This window comes from Uloborus diversus, unplaced genomic scaffold (genome assembly GCF_026930045.1).
Source record: "Uloborus diversus isolate 005 unplaced genomic scaffold, Udiv.v.3.1 scaffold_422, whole genome shotgun sequence".
Lineage (NCBI taxonomy): Eukaryota > Metazoa > Arthropoda > Arachnida > Araneae > Uloboridae > Uloborus > Uloborus diversus.
In genome coordinates this window covers 2,421-20,058 of record NW_026558596.1, presented here as the reverse complement: position 1 = coordinate 20,058, position 17,638 = coordinate 2,421, and the positions used below count along the sequence as shown (strand labels likewise).

General features: G+C 31.3%; 1 long non-coding RNA gene across 1 annotated transcript; it reads right to left on the bottom strand.

The window, feature by feature from the left end:
- Positions 1–8,315: 8,315 nt before the first annotated feature.
- On the bottom strand, positions 8,316–15,611 carry LOC129233449 (uncharacterized). Its single transcript, XR_008581463.1, has 3 exons — positions 15,515–15,611; positions 13,506–13,602; positions 8,316–8,453 (listed from the first exon to the last, which is right to left on the bottom strand). It is a non-coding gene; the product is annotated as an uncharacterized LOC129233449 (long non-coding RNA).
- Between the last annotated feature and the right edge of the window lie 2,027 nt (positions 15,612–17,638).

Below are 17,638 nucleotides of genomic sequence, written 5' to 3'. Positions count from 1 at the left end.
GATGATTCTTTAAGAAATCTTTCTTTTTGTACAGTTTTTCTTAAATATATTTTGTACTATTTGTGTTATTTTCTTCCAAAAACGCGAACGATGAATCTCGGTGTGTGCAGCATCATAATGCTCCTGTTTCCAATCAGCTTCCAACTGTGAACTTCAATGTACTTGGAAAGACTTGGCTACTTGATGGCTGTTGCAATGAACAAATTTGCTGTTCAAAACTCGCCTGAAGTATTTTTTTTTTTCAATGAGATCAATTATCTAGGAAATTTTTCATACATTTCTTGTAAGTTCACTTTCTTTTCCTGAAATAATAAAACAAATTAGTACAGATTGTGCAGAAATAATTTTCTTACATATTAAGTTATTTAAATGTAGAAGTATCCTGTGCTGCAAAAACTTAATGTAAAGTTTATACAAACATTTGTAAAATCTATAAAATGTAATAAAAGTGGTGATGGCTATTCATTGATAGTGATGGCATATTAAAGAATGGATGCTACCCAGCCAATCTCTGAACAATAACCTAGATCTGCAAGAAATATTATTATGCTACCCCCACAAATTGTAAATGGTGTTTAGTATATGGGAATGACTAATCGTGGCAACAAAATACATATCCACAAATTGTGTGAGAACGTCTATAAAACTTTCTATATAATTTTTAAGGTTGTCAATAAAATCTATTGAATCTCTCTCTCTCTCTATTTAAGTTTTATGAATAACCACAAAAGTAACTGTTTATTTTGTCTAGATCAATAGAATTTGAGGAGAAAGATTAAAAGAAAAAAAATGGTGGTAACATCTGTGATTAAATTTACACCCGAGTCAAATTTTTTGTTAAAAATTTTATGATTAATTATCATTAATGATTTTTCAAAGTATTAGTAAATTTCACAAAACTAATCTTTTATTTCTGAAAAAAAAAAACCTTATTCGGAAAAAAAAAAGGTGTGAAGATTATACCAGCAATAATTGCTGTGGTAAAAATTAATTACAATCATTGCTTATTGCCACAAAATGTACCCAGTTGTATAAGCGGAATTTTCTGCTGGGTTGGTTCATAAGTCCTAGCATGTATGCAGAGAGGGATAGGAAAATGTTTAGTAAATTTTAAAAGGCAGTTAGAAGGCATGATAACAAGTAAGAATCATGCTGGAACATTTGTTCGCAACCGCAATGCTAATGTGTTGTATACAAGGCAACACTGCAATCTGCGAAACAATTGACAAATTTATTGCACTTGGTTATAAGCCGTATTACAACTTCATTATATTTACAGTGTAATAAACTAAAACAATTAAAAGATTTATAATATGGATGAAAGCCAAGAATTCTGGGGGATGTACCCTCAATAATCCCCTTGTTGATCATCTAAATGTACCTGTTAAATTAATATTGCAATTGAAAGTTTAAATTCATGTGATATGGGTCAAAAAATTCTGGAGTGAAGTATTAAGGGCTGCACTTATATTTTTTGTTGTCAAGTTTGGTTATATTTTTCTGGTTATCACTTCTTACTACGAATTCTTGTGGAGATGCTTTTTTCAGAATCCTTCAAAGAGATACTCCTAGTCGGACGTCTGATTGGTCTCCTGTTCCTGAATCTTCGGACAGGAGCGGCTAGTGATGTGACTGGCAAGTTAGTGACATATTCCACATCATGTCTATCCATTCGTTCCTCGGCTTCGACGTACGTCTCAGTCACATGACTATAGTCGGGAATAATATTTTCGATTTCTGCAAGGCACCTTCCATTCTTGCAAACCTGGAAAATAACATTTATGTTGTCAAATTCATTTATAATCAGCTAAAAAAAAATTTGTAATGGAAATAAATTTGTGGGTCATAAGGATTGAATTTCTTCTCTTTAATTTTGTTAAAAAATAAAAAAAATCTGAATGAAACTTTTGATTTACAAAAAGATTTTGTACCGTTGAGCATTTTCAGCATTAAGAAAGAGGAAACAAGTAATTTTTATCACTTTATTTTTATGACCTTTAACTGTTCTTTTTTTTTTTCAATTTTTCGTATTTAATCTCGGCTACCAAGTCGAAGTCATACTGATTCAAGGGTAAACGAAAGGCGTCATAGTCAAGGAGTTAAAAGCTGTAAAATTCCAAAAATCGGACAAAGAGTCTGAGTCAGTCATTTTCCCCCCGAGCCTGCATTTCTACCATAGATGTCAAATCAGAGTCGGAGTTGTGGAGTCGGACTCAAGCAAATTTTGGGGAAAAGGAGTCAAAGTCAAAAGCTCTAAAACTCCAGGAGTCGAGGTCAGAATTGATAATTTTCCCTCCAACTCCTGTCCAACCCTGCTTGACATTGCTCGCTGTATGTGCAATTTAATTTTTAGTAAATTTAAGGTTAAACCCCTGGGCTTAAAAGAACACATATCGCTCATTCCTTTAAAAAACGTTACATCTCAAATATTAACAATATTGAGCTATGCCTTTTTTTGAACTGCCATGAATGAGTAGCATATCTCTTCAAAACCTGCGTTTCTATAACTTAATATTTTGCCGTTGGAAAGCTAAAGTGTCGTATCTGCATTTTCTGGTATTTTCGGAATGTTCTTTTCAAGAATGTCTTGGTTTGAGCTTGGCACATTAGGTATGAAACATCTGTGTCGTTAAGTGAAAGATGCTATTACTTGTTCCAAAAACAGTATTGCACACAAACAAACAAAAAGAGCATTTATCATTCTTATTTTTTAATCAAGAACGCACTTTTTGCATTTATGTCAGTATTGTAAGCAGAACAATTAGTAACAATAATGACGTATTTTGAGATACTTTAAATCTTTGAAATTTTGTGCAAGAGCGTCATAATAAAAACGCAACTTTTTAAAACTTACACTTTTTACACTTCTTCATGACACAGAAAAGATACACCAGATTTTCTTGAAAAAAGACCTTATACGTAAGAAAAAGTTCAATCAGTGGCTTGAAGTATAGTTTTACTACATTATATTTGACTTTTACAATTTTAAAATCGCTCTCGTGAAAAATCACGTTTTTTGAGATATGACGTTGTTAAAAGGAGTGAGCGATATTTCTTTGTCTCACTCTTTCAGGCCGCCCTCATGCGCATGCTCCGACATGATGCTATGATATCTGGAGCATGTGCATGTGCGACTCATTTCCTAAAATGACATTTGTGAAAGGTCTATCAGTTATTTCATTTTTGAGGCATACTTACCTGTCCATCACCACAAGGAGATCCTTCAGCTGCAGGCCTATAAGACACACAATATCCTGATGCTGTGTCAAAGCAAAACAGTTGAGCACACACCCTTGCATCTTTCTGTTGGAAGAAAATTATTTCTTCAGTGGAAATTGTGCGAAATCTCAGGCTTAGTAAATGAATAAAGTTATTTTGGCAATCAGGTTTGAATAGATATTATTGATATTGATGTGATAAATGTGGCAAAGCAATTAACGAAGCTTTTTTGGAATATGTAACAGTATTCTAAATGCATTAAACTAGATCTTTTATTGAGTCATATCCAGTTATAACCTAAAACCAGAAGCTAATTTAGTATTATGTCGAAATTTCATCATAAGCAGGGCCTGATTAACGCACGGTCCGGCGGGTCCGTGGACCTGGGCACCACAAATTTAGGGGCACCAAAATAGCCTGGACAAAATTCACTTACTTACTTCCCTTTTTTTTTCTTTTTTTTTAAAGCTCATTTTACTTTTTCTTAGCTTTAAGGGAGAGGGGGCTCAAAATTTTTTCAAAATCAGCTCAAAACCTCATAAAGTTAAAAACATTTCGCGTAAGGAAGTCGTTGTCCCTCAGCTCTGGAATTTCAAAATAATTACTCGGATGACACAGATGAACATTTTCCAGATGAATTAACACACTTTCAAATTTTTTCAAAAGGTAACCCTTCTCCTGGAGAATGTTTAAAAAGGATAAGATCATTAAACATTACATATACATTTCCGATTGCGGATTCAGCTCTGCAGCTTCTTCTTACCTTGCCTATCAGCACACACAGCCCTACACACACACACCACCACACACTCCTACACACACACACACTCATGCCTGCGCACAAACACAAACACATACGCCTACATGCACACACACACTCTTGATTGCGCAAAACATAATTTGAATTCCAGATGTCAAAATTCAAATTAATTTTTATTTATTTATTCTTTTTAGTTTTAAAAATTTTTTTTTAAACTTTTTTTTGCCTTAAGGTAAGGAAATTTTAACTGTGATTAGTATGGTGACTATCAAGTGTTTGGTATTCAAATCCCAGGTTTCCTTTAAATGTAGTAATGTTCCTTTAAAATGTAGTTTCTAGTATATTAGGTTTCTAGTATGAAACATTGACTTTAAAATTGTGAGGATTTTCTCATGGGAGGGGGGGGGGGGGCACCAACATCTACTCATTACCTGGGCACCCGTTTGGCTTGATCGGGCCCTGATAATAAGGAGATGGATTATTTGATGATCTATGTTTTGGTGTTATACCTGTATTTTACGCTAATATTTTTTCTCAATTTAATACAGATTTCAGGTGTTTTGTTTTTTTGCAAATATGAAAATCCTATTGTCGAATCGAAGACAAACAAATGATCTGATGCAGTTACTTGCGCGTAAATAAATAGGATTCTAAAACCAAGAAGGTTTTGATTGATAAGTACATTTTAACGTATGTGCCCAATAATTTGCAGTAGCTTATTATCCCATGTGCTTTGCGTTAAAGGGTCCGGGACACAAAAATCGTCAAATTTTGCAATTTTTTTTTATCATTAGAAAAATTACTCCGTTTTCATCTGCTTAAAAGGACGTTTGAACCTTGTTTCTATCTTAATTAGAACGAAAGATATAATTATTTTTGTTGCATGCAACTAACTAATGTGTATTTAACTTTAAAACTTTAAACGCGTTTTTCTCGATGATTCAATTTTTCCCGATTTCATGCATCCAAACTCTTATAAGTCAGGAACCGATAGAGATAAAGTAATGAAATTTGGAGCATATCTTTTTCGAACAGTTCACTTTAATTTTTAATCGGCGAATTTGATAAAAACGTTTACTGCAAAAAAATATGATTTTTTTAAAAAAAGTATCTTTGAATTTTTCGAAATTTCTCTTCAAATATTTTCTATTTTTTACTGAATCAATATTTTAAAAATCGCCGAATAAAAATTAAAGCTTAGATACTTGTGCATAATTTTTTGAAAAAAAAAATTGAAAATTGACCAAGAATATTTTGAGCTATAGCAATTTAAATCAACCCTATTTCAAAAAAATTAAATTTAAATAATTTCTTTTTTTTTAGAATTTATGTTATGATTTTGCTTATTAAATAGATCGTGAATCAGTGCAAAAAATTTCAAAACTCTAAAGTATTTAATAAAAATTTTTTCCAAATGTGACCCCCTTAAATCCAAAAACGTGTTTTGTGTGCATTAAATGTACAATTCCTGAAATTTGTTTATTATCTGTTTTTTAAGAATAGTGTTCAAATGCTTCTCATTCTTCTACCCGTACCTCGTTGTAGGCTCATAATTAATTATAGCGTGTCTTCTCGACAGCGTTGTTCTGTTCTCAAATTCGATCCGAATTTCGTATTCATGCTCTTTGCACATACATTTAAAGCTCATTTTTTAAAAGTCGCAGTTCTTTCTCACTGTTCTGACGTCACACGTTACGTTCTATGGTGCGGGTGCTCTAGACGTAGTGCAGAACATGAGCAAGCGCATGTGCAAGAAGCAGCTTAATGATTTTTTCAAACCAAGCCCTTATACTTGTTGTTACATACATATTCAACGCAACAAATTGAAAACAAAGAAGCTGGGTATTGGAATGTGTTGAATTAACCTCAGATATATTGAAATTGTTCGGTAGACCCATGACAGTTTAAAAATCCACCTAAAAGTGCCGGATAGGATGGGAGGTCAAAGTCGAGTTTGGTATTAAATTATATATTCTATTTTCAAATGAACTCAGTTAAAGGTTAATGAATGCATTTTAATTTTAACATTTTACTCTTTTCTCTTTAAACAGCCGCATTTATAACTAAACCTGTGCAAGACCATAAGTAATGTTTTTAAAGAAAATTGTTTTTACTTTTTGAGCTGTTAAACACTTACAAAACAAGCTGTTGTTCCTCTATCTCGTTTACATTGCTCGTCTAGAGATAGCATGGTACCAGGCAGCACTCGAACTAAGAGATCATTTTCATGAGGAAAGTTAAACAAACATGTTGCAGTCTCTCCGCTGAAACAAAAATCACATTAAGAGCCAAAGTGTTTTAAAACAATGTTCACAAAACATGTTGAAAACAGACAAAGCTGCAGTGTTTACAAAATAGTCACTTTAAAACACTTATTTACTGAAAGCGCAAGTGCAATCAATTTTGAGTTTTCTCCTAGGTAAACTACCGCGGTAATCATAAAGCTTCATAGTTAGCCATGCTCCGTCTTCTTGAGATTTATTTTAAATGATTAATTAAATACTAAGTATTAACTATTTAATGTTGGCAGGTTTAAAGTTGAAGGGTTTACAACTGCCTTAAGTTCGCAAACAGTCAAAATAAGCTACTGGTTTGAAACTTTTCGCTTGGTGTTAATCGATTTCCATCTTTCTGTACTCGTAACTCTGAAATAAGTGAGGTAAAATTTCAAAATGATATACAGTAATATTAACTTAAAAAACAAAATGTTCAATAATAGCAAAGCATTAAACGCAATTCTGGTTGAATTATTTGATTTGTTATAAAATGTTAAAAGCCCTAGTAGCACAAAAAACCGAACGACGTAGAAAAACTTTCAAAACCAATATAGAACTATATTTTCACCGACGTCGAACTACTTAAAAACTTGCCACTTCCGTTACGTTCACGAATATCGGCCCTGAACATTCAGGAATAACGGTCCTGAATATTCAGAAATAACGGTTCTAAAACCGATCGACGTAGAAAAATTTTCAGAAACTACATAGATCTATATTTTTACCGACGTCGAACTACGTAAAAACTTGCCACTTCCGTTATGTTCACAAATATCGGCCCTGAACATTCAGGAATAACGGTGCCGAATATTCAGAAATAACGGTTCTAAAAACCGATCGACGTAGAAAAAGTTTCAAAAACTACATAGAACTATATTTTCACCGACGTCGAACTACGTAAAAACTTGCCACTTCCGTTACATTCACGAATATCGGCCTTGAACATTCAGGAGTAACGGTTCTGTATCGTCACCCCAATTGCTATAAGGCGACAATATGTCATTTTTTTTAGATACAATAATTTATAAATTAAGAGTTTTTACACTTCTTTCAAAACATATTCATCATAATAGCGGTTGATTTTATTAAGTGAGAAGGTTTTGTACTATTGCTCGGCACAAGCATGCAATTTCATACATCAGATGCATTTGTGTTCAAGATACATGAAGCTTAAGCATTTTCCCGATTTTATTAAAGTGAAACCGTGCTTTCTATTTACGTACTTAAAGTACAATGAAATATTAAGAAAAAACCCTTTAAAAAAAGGAGAAAATAAACTTTTCAACTCAATATTGAAAGAAAATTGCCCTTTTTCTAAAATTCTTAAATGAAAAAACAAGTAAATTGAAATTTAATAAATAATAATTAATAAACTAGGATTAAATAAGACGGTTAAAATCTTTCACGTTTTGTAAATACGATGGCTTTTGCATTTTGCAGTATAATACAGCAAAAATTTCAGAAATAATTTCTGCTTAACATATTTTTTTGTCAGTAAATAAAAAGTAGTAAAAATAAAGCTTTCTTACAGTAAAAAAACAGTCAACCTTCAAATTCCAATAAATATAAAATAATCATTAAATATATTTTACTTATTATGCATAAATCACCATACTATACCTATAAATGACATCTTCAATAAAACAATAACCACATCAGTAAAAACAGTAGAAAGAACAGAAAAATAAGAGTATACTTATGTTTCTTCTAAGCATGAGACTACAAACTGAAATTGTACTTTTTCAGCAATACTTTTTAGTAGTAATTTTTAAAAGCAGTAACAGAGGAATGCAGGTTGAGGCTCTTAGATTTTCTTTTATGCAAGGCATGAAATTACTTAGTAGTTTTTCAGTTTTTGGGAATAAAGTTGTTATTCAAGAGTTAAAGACTTCTCGTAGCAAAATACAATATCTTGCCAAAATAAAGAGTAGAAACAAAACTATTTCTTAAAATATTTATTAAAAACGAATTAAATAGAACTGGTTTACATAGTATATACAGGAAACACTGCATCAGCTGTAAATATATGAAGTCAATTAAACACACTAAGGTAAAGACCGGAGCAACACAATCTAATCATCCATTCACCATGGAGAATTGGGATTGTTCGCAGCACTCAATCCTTTCCACACATGAAGTCTTCAGAATAGTTAACCAAATCTTGTTTTCACGTGTTGAAATAGCATAGGGAGCACCAGCTAAAAAACATAAGAATTAAAAACATTAAACATTTTTTACTGTACAAAATAATAAACCATCAATTTTTGGCTATTTTGTGATAGATTATGGAAAAGACATGGAGAATTATTTTTCCTACTTTCCGATAACATACAATCAATCGACTGTATACTGAGTAAGAACAATCTGTTTTTAGACAGTCACAGGGGAGAATTGAATTAGTCATGTTGATTGTACCAGTAATGTAATGTTAAAATTGCAAAAAATGCACTTTTCTTTGAAATAGTATGAATGGCGCAGCCAAGGAGTTTTGGAGTCGAACCTCCCGAATAGAACTCTCAATTTCAACACATATAGCAGGGTTTAGTTTTTTACCAGGACATGGAAAAAAACTAGGTTTTTTGCAGGTAGAAACTGTGGTGAAAACCTAGAAAATACTGTCAGCCCTGCTTAATCAGGAAACAGTTGAATGAATACCCAGCTTATATGAATAAAACCTCTAAACCTCTTGGAACCAAATATTTCTCCACAGACGCAATGTTAAAGATCCCCACTTAATCGAATAATTTCCCCCAATAATTATATAATATTGATTAGCTTTTGTTAACATTTTTGTTGAGAAAAATTTTGAACAGACTAGATATCTAGATATAAGCTAAGAACAGCTATTGACGTAAAAATGTAAAACAATAATTTTCGCTATCAATAGGAGAGGAAACATTCATTTTCCATCAAAATAACTCTTCTAATCCACCTAATTTCTCTTGTCGTTGAGAAATATACACGTTTCAGACAGTAATAAATTGATAAATACAGTACGCTCTTGGTGTCACGAAATCGAAGGAACAGTAAAATATATATATACATATATATAGGCAGAGTTTTCGACATAACAAGGTCATAATCATAATAAAATACTGTTCTAAAAATTAGTCATGATCACTAAAAATAAGTGTAAATATGTAACGAAAAAAAGTCTTAGTAGAATAACAATTGAAATTTTTTAAATGAGTCAAAATTAGAGAAAAAAGAATGCTCTAGTGAAGTAGCAAAACGTAATAATTATCACGACTAAACTTAGCAAAGATTTCGAATACCAAATTGCAGAATGGTTTCAAATGAGATTCAAGCGCCCAGATACAAAAAAAGGTGCTCAAAAGATTGCACCATTCCTTGTGTCTCTAAAGGGGGTTCCCGTTCATATCCCCTTTTTATGGAGGTGAAAATAGAGTCAAAAGGTCCAACCAAATGGTGTGAAAAGTTTTAGGTACGTACGTTTTTTAGGCTTCTCTGCAGGCTTGGCAAGGTTTCGGACACTACGGTAAAAACCCTGGTTTTTACCGTCCTGTCCAAAACTATATTTATAGAAAAATTTTAGTTTGTGACAAAACATCAAAAACAAAATAAAATGTATCAAAGAAATGTTTTATACTGAACATTTATTCAATGTGAACATTCAACTTATTTATGCAGCTGATTTTAATCTAATTACATAGAAGTTAAATTCTTGATTAAAATTTTAATTTGTATGCATTAATTATTTATTTTTTTGATAAAGTAATCAAATTTCCCTATGTTTATACATGTGCAAATGAAAGTGGGGTTGGCAAGCTTTATAATGCCCTGTTCAAAACCTTTGTGTCCAAAATTATTTTCCGAGAAAATATGACAGAATAAAATGTGTCAAAATTATGTTTTCTTTTTCTTTTTTTTTTGACTATTTAATATATTTATTCAACGTGAACATTCAAGTATAAATATATATGTATTTATACAACTGATTTTAATCTAATAATGTAGAAATTAAATTCTTCATTAAAAATTTCAATTTGTATGCATGTTATTTTTCCCAGCCATAAACCAAATTTTTTGACATTTATGCATGTGTACAAAAGAAAATGTTCAAAATATTAGTGAAATAATCGACTTAAATGCAAAAAATTTTACAGTTATAGGATGTATTATACATCAAAAGTATGAACTAAAAAAAGAATATTCGCAAGTTTTGAAATGTAAATGTTTAATCATTAATTTGTCTTCAATTTAACAACAATTTTCTGAAATTTAAAAAATTGCATAATAGAAAATCCTTGAAACTTTTCTATAACATATTGTTAAACATATGCTGAAAATGAAAATAACTTATTCATTGATTTTATAAAAATACATAAAAATAGTTACTTACAACAGAAAAAAAAAATCGATCGCTACTAATGATGTAAAAAAGATGGCGCATTACAAAATATAGGTGAAACAAGTATAAGAAATAAACAAAATGACTTTTCTTGACCAAAATAAATAATCGCTAAATATTTAAAAAATGCTTGAAACGACGAGGGTGGGTTAGAGGAGGTCACTCTGATTTTGGAGTAACTCACGTTAAACTTCGGCCCCTAACTTCGGCTTAATTTTTTTTTAGAACAGAACCGCTACCACCAACGCCTCGGAAGAGTTTCTGAATCTACTCCAGCATTTCCAAAGAAAAAATTCATAAGTCCCTTTGTTTTCCGAATTATGTCACCATTCAAAACGTCTTTAATCAATTTCTTACATTAGTGCTCTAAATTCTTCCTAAACAATAGATAAAGCTTGAAAAAAAATCTCTAATTTTATGAATAGTATTAGTTTTAAATTACTCAGAACTACAACTAGAGTTTAATTTCAGAAATTGAGGGAGTGGGAGGAGGGGCACGCAAGTGTTCTCGGAAATACAAAAAATGGTCGTAAAAAATAGAGTTCAAAATAATCATAAACATTGAGCAAAAAAAACGTTTGAAAGCTTGCACCCGAGTTTGTTTTGACGTGCAGTGGCAGATTTAAAATATAGCAAATGTTGCAATTGCGCGAGAGGCCCCATAACCATAGGGGCACCGTAGGAGTTACAAAAATGCTTATGATAAATGTTTTATGACTTCTGTGATAGAGAAATAGGGCCCTAAAATGTATTTCGACGGGCCCCAAACTTGTAGCTCCGCCGAAGCAATACAGAAATTACTGCATTACTGTAATTCATATTACAAACATCGAAAAATGAAAGATTCCCATTGAACCGACGGTAATTTAACAAAAGGAAACAAAACCGGTTTTCGCCATGTCATATTTGTTTCCATGATCTCCAATTCTGCAATATATCACCAAATGATCGTCAGTCTGAGACGCTATATTAGTTTTGCATTGAAATAAGTAATTAATAACCACAAAAAATCAGTTAATAGGCTTTTTATAACACCCGATCGAAAATAAAAAGGGAAGTGCACAACTGTAACGTGCGCATATCCCACATGCGAAAATTTAAACTTCTACAACTTACCATTTTTGAGTTATGACTTATAAAAGATATATACGTACATCCAGCCGCAAGAAACAACGCAATAATTAACTTGTTTAGTACCTGAATGCAGTATTAAAAACTTTTTCAGGGGTGACTAAAATAGAAATTCATACTGAAATTTAAGTAAACAATTTTGTTTGAAAACAATAACTCCCTTTAATTTGTATTAAAAAATAAAACAACAAAGGTCCTTTTTTTTCAAAAACATCGGCCAATTCCATAGGCTTTTTGATGTTTTTAAGGCCGATGGGCCGATGTTTCCTGCAAGTTAGCATCGGCAGCCGATGCCGATGGCTAAATTGTTGAACCATCGGCGCTGATTCATCAGTCGAGTCCTACAAATTACTATAAGAAAGACCACCTCAAGTGTGCATATCTCTACAAGTTGCTGGATTTGTGTGAACAATCTACTCCTTGGTACAATCCTCCTTTCCTTAGAATAAATAGGGAGTTGAGGGGTACCGAGTACTCTGTAACTGCTTGGTACTCGGCCAAATTTTGCTCAGATACTCGGCTAATACCGAGTAGTTGTAAAAAAAAAAAAAAAAATCGAATATTGGTTCAAGATAGAGTTTACAGTTAATAAAAAAAGTCCAAGCAGATAATATAGTGCAATTATTTAAAATTCAAATTTAAATTTTGAGAATAATGAAGTTTGTTATACTTCAATGAAGTAAATCTTTATTTTAATGTCAACAAAAAGTTAATAAAACTTATTTATTAAAAATGAGACAAAAAAGGCAATTATAGAAAATATGAAATTTTTATATTATTAAATAGATTTTTGGTACAAACAAAATTTATATAAAAATACCTTCGATTTAAAAATAAAAGCAAATAAATCATTTTTTTAAGCAAATAAAACGTTAAAAGCAGAAATGTGCAGGAACACTGCAGACACATGTTTTGGCATTACAAGGAATATCTTTTTCAATCCACAAAATGTGAGCTTATGTGTTAAAAATATCCGACAAAAGTCGGATATTTTTGTAGTACATTATTTTTGTATGTATTTACATTCATTAGCTCACTTTATGCACTACAGAAAGAGACCTTCCTTGCAACGTAGAAGCACAGGTCTGCAGGATTTCTGCACATTTGTGTTTTAACACTTTATTTGCTTTAAAAAATTATTTACATTTGGCAACTAGAACTATAATAATAGGTTGATATAATTTGTTTTAATTCCAACTTGATTAATCATACCTTTTATTTATTTGCTTTCTTCTAATTTTAAAAAATAACATTTTTGTAAAATTTTTGACACAAGCAAAAGTTTTTAAATGATGAATAATTAAATTTCAGATGAAGTTTTGTTTTAAAAACTTATGTGGACATGGAGGTCTATACTACAGTTCCAATGAGTTCAAAATTCATCATGTGTTTGTCTGTGGTTCTTAAAGTATATTTGATATTCAGTATTCGGCCAAGTAGTGACAGGTCGAGTATGCAGCACTCAGCCAAAGTGCTCGTCTCTAATAGGGAGAATTCTAAAACATACAAACACTGGCACACTTAAATACAAGATGATTCTTTTGAATAGTTCATTGATAGTTAAGAATCGAGTTTGAAAACTGATAACATTAAAAAATGATAACAAAAAGTGATTATTTGAACATGCAAATGAATAGAGAAAATTGGGACTGAGGGATTTTGATAATAGCAATAAAGGATTGATAACATTGACCCCAATCATATAAGGCAGAGTCTACTGTACATTTTCTATAATATGATTTCTTACCATTTTTGTCCGGGTCTGCAGCAACATTATTGCTTGTTGAGTATATCCCAAAACTAACTTTCCTGCAGATTTTTCAAACACTAACTAGGTAACAAATCTGTAATAGAAAAAGAAAAATGAATGCAAACAACAGAACTATCCATAAACTAAACACACACACACAAAAGGGGGTAGGTACTTTACATAAATTAGACAAACATCAAAGTTAGGAATCAGTAAAAATCCTACTGGTCCTTCGTACAAGTCAACATGAAAATGTACAAGTCTACAGACATCATTGGTCCGCTTTAAATTTAACCAATAAATATGTCTGTGCGTAAAATTATTTACGCTTTAGGATTGCATTCATTAAGTAATCTTTACTAATAATGAAACTGAAAGTCTGTATTTGGATCTCTGTCTATTACGCGTATAGCGCCTAGACCATTTGGCCGATTTCCATGTAATTCGGCGAACACCTCAAAGCGATTTTTTCAAAATTCGATTTTGTTCTTTTTCTATTCCAATTTTAGGAACATTTTACCAAGCAAATTATCATAACATGGACAAACAAATGCCAACGATATGTGCCAAGGGTCGAGCAAATTAACATAGCAAATTGACGAGGAATTCATCATCCATCATTTGTAAATATACAGGCGAACCAAATGACCTTTTAATTTTCTACGACGTGCAAAGCCGTCCGGGTACCACTAGTTTTAAATATAACTTTCTTATTTTTAGCTAATTGATTTAACATTAAATAAAGCACTACATTCAAAAAATTTTGTAGGGCCATAAACATTTAAATAGCCAGGTGTTATGTCTGAAAACTAATTTCATTAATCAACCCTTAAAATGGGCTACCAAAAATTTGATAATTTAATTTTGCCATTTTTACTTAGTTTCAAATGCTGAATAAAATGTGGATGATTCATATAAATTATGTACTTGTACAGCGATTTGAAAAAAAAAAAGTTAATGAATGGTTTGGCTAATAATTAGTTCAGGCATCAACCAGGCTTATGCTTTTGAATTTTTTCTAGCAAAGTGTGATCATAAATTGCCAGGCGCTGGTGGTACCGAGGACCACCGATTTTTTTTTTTTTTTTTTTTTTTGTGGTCTGATGCAGGTTTCACTGGTCTGGGACCAGTGGACTAGCCATAATTTTGAACGCTGAACATTTTGCACTATTAACAACAAAATGAACTAATTTCATACACAAAATAAGTGAAACTAGAAACATTTTTTAGTGTCCAAAACCTAAAATCCCTTGCACTGAAATACAAAAACAAAATTTTGAGCAGCAAAGGTAAACACACTTTGAATAGATATCTAATATTTGAATTGAAACACTAACACAATGCATTTTAGACCAGAAAAACAACTCCTTTTTTTTCCCCAATAATAGTGAAATCCTTTTCCTCATTTTGTAAAAAGGGACCCTTGTCGAAGTGTACCAATAAAGTTATTTCATCCATCCCAGATCAATATAAAATGCATTGGATTAAAATGAAACTGAGAAACTAATTCCTAATCCTAAGTAGAAAGGGGAAGTCTGCAAAAATTATTTGCATCTTAAAATGCTAATCAAGAAAATGCATTTGATCAAAGTACTTCAAAAAAACTTACAGGACCAAAATAGTTTGGAATATAAAACCATCTTAAATGCATAGGAAATAATGTTATTTGTACATTATTTGCTAACAAATCTTATGCAAACATTACTAAATAAATATAATTCTCTGCCATAAACAATAAAACAAATATGAAAGCAAGTGTATAAATTAAAATTTGAAGGGGTAAGAAAAGAACTGAAATTATTGGGGGGGGGGGGGAATGCTACCTCAATTTTTAAAAGCTGGAAAATAAAAATAACATGGAATAAGATCAACTTAAGTTCAACACACATTCCAAATACTCAACTCACAATAAGAAGAAATAGCGTTGTAAATAATACAAAAATCAGCCAAAAACTACAGAATCATAATATTTTATATTTTGTAACTTTGCTTGTAATGTTACTTACTTAAATTGTAGTGCAAAATGATGTTTCAATATGCTGAATCCAACTTATCAATGGCGATGTTTCTTTCACAAAGTTGCCATGCCGTTTGCCGCCATACAAATACTTACAGACTGAAAGTAGCGTCATCATGATCATGTGACATCCGGTTCCGGAAGTGGTCTTGGTTAAAGTTATACAGATTCACGTCGAAATTGGTCAAAAAACGTTTTTTCGATGTTTGCAATTTTTTCTATTTTACTACTGATTTCTATACAAATAAGAATATCGCTATATTATTCGTATAATAAAATGACATATTGATTTCAAACGTAAAAATAAGCAGTAAAAACTTCGAGGCATTTATTTTAAAGATTGTTTCGATATCTGCAGCTTCAAAGTTTTTTTTTTTTTTCTTTTAATAATCTGCCAATGAAAATATACCAAAGCAAAAGTATATTTATTTTCCTCTCATTTGATTTAAAACAGCTTAAATATGAAATTTTTATAAAATGTCGAAATAAAAACATATTTTGGCACAGAACTATGTTTAGAAAACCATATGGGGATTATTTTATAGATTGATGTCGAAATATGTCGGTGTCACAATATTTTCTTTCGACATTAAACGACTTTTTTCGACGTTCGCAAAATTTTTCTATTTTTCTCCTAAATTGCATATTTATAAGAAAATTACGAAATAAACGCTTTTAATTATGGCTAACTATTTAAAAAAAATCGAAACAAGAAGTAAAAACCACTTTTTTATATAAAGCCAGTGAAAAAAATATACTTCGACATAGTTCTATATTTTAAAAAACTGTATCCGTTATCAATCGGGATTCAAAACGTCGATCTATGTCGGTCCTACGTCGTTGTATATTTTTGTGCTACTAGGGTTCTTTAAAGAAATATTGAAATCTTGGTTTAATATTATTTATCTTTCACCAGTGTCCCGAACAACCCTTCAGCGATGTTTTAGCTTTTAAATCAATTGATTTTTATGTAACACAATGGAATTATAACTTAACTATTCCGCTTTGGTATCAATTCTGTATAGAAATTTAAAAATCGAAGAGAATCACAATAGTCATCTTCTTCATTAAATAAATGATTAATTTTTTCAGATTGTGTTTTAATTTTACAGCCACAACATCACAAGCATCTTCATCATCTACTTCTTTAGACCTTGATTTTCTAATCAAGCTTTATTTGGACGGGAGGGGGGCGGGGCAACAAAAACGATTTCTGAATGCAGCTGAAAATTTATGATATGATTAGTTAAAGACATATCTGATGACATGTGATACGAAATCGAAACAGATCGTCATGGGTTTTAGAAAAAAAAAGAAAAGAAAAAGAAAAGGTTAACTGTTACTCAATTTTAAAACATTTGTGATTCTTTTCACAATATAGTTAACACTAGTTAAAAATCCTAAAATAGGGTACTTAAAAGACTGCGGCCTGTGCTTAGTTTAAAAGAATTCAATAGTGTTTAATATATTTTTTAAAAATCTACAATGGGAGAGTCGTTGTAATTGTTTTAAACTAACATTTTTAAGTCAAGTTGTGATTTGAACAATATCTACCATAACTATTCTCCTTTACATATTTTATATAATGCACATGTAACAGCGATTATAAAAACGCCGTTCATTGTATCTATGAAATCTAAATGCTATTGTTATGTTTTCTTATAATCACAAGGGAATTATAAAGTAATAAGATTTAAAATAATAATTTTATTTAAACTGAATCCAATATCGGCATCCATATTAACAACTGAATTACAACTGAACTATTATCACGAGCATCTTTGTTCTTAAGATTTGACAACTCCAACTGTTGCCATTCATAACTTCACTAATATGTTACACCTCCCTTTTCAGATCAGACATAGTCCCTCAAGTAGGAAGGTCGCCTAACTACCCTCCCACTACGAGTAACATAGTTCGTATTGTTAATTGGTCCTTGAGCTACGTTTTGTCTATTTTGATTTATTATTGTGTTTGGAGGATTTAAAACAGACGGAATACTAATATTGTCAGAGTTGGGGTCATAAGTAGTTTGCATTGAATTTTTACATTTTCTTAAATGATAAGAATTCCTTCTGAGTATTCTACCATTTTCTGTCTTAACTAAATATGA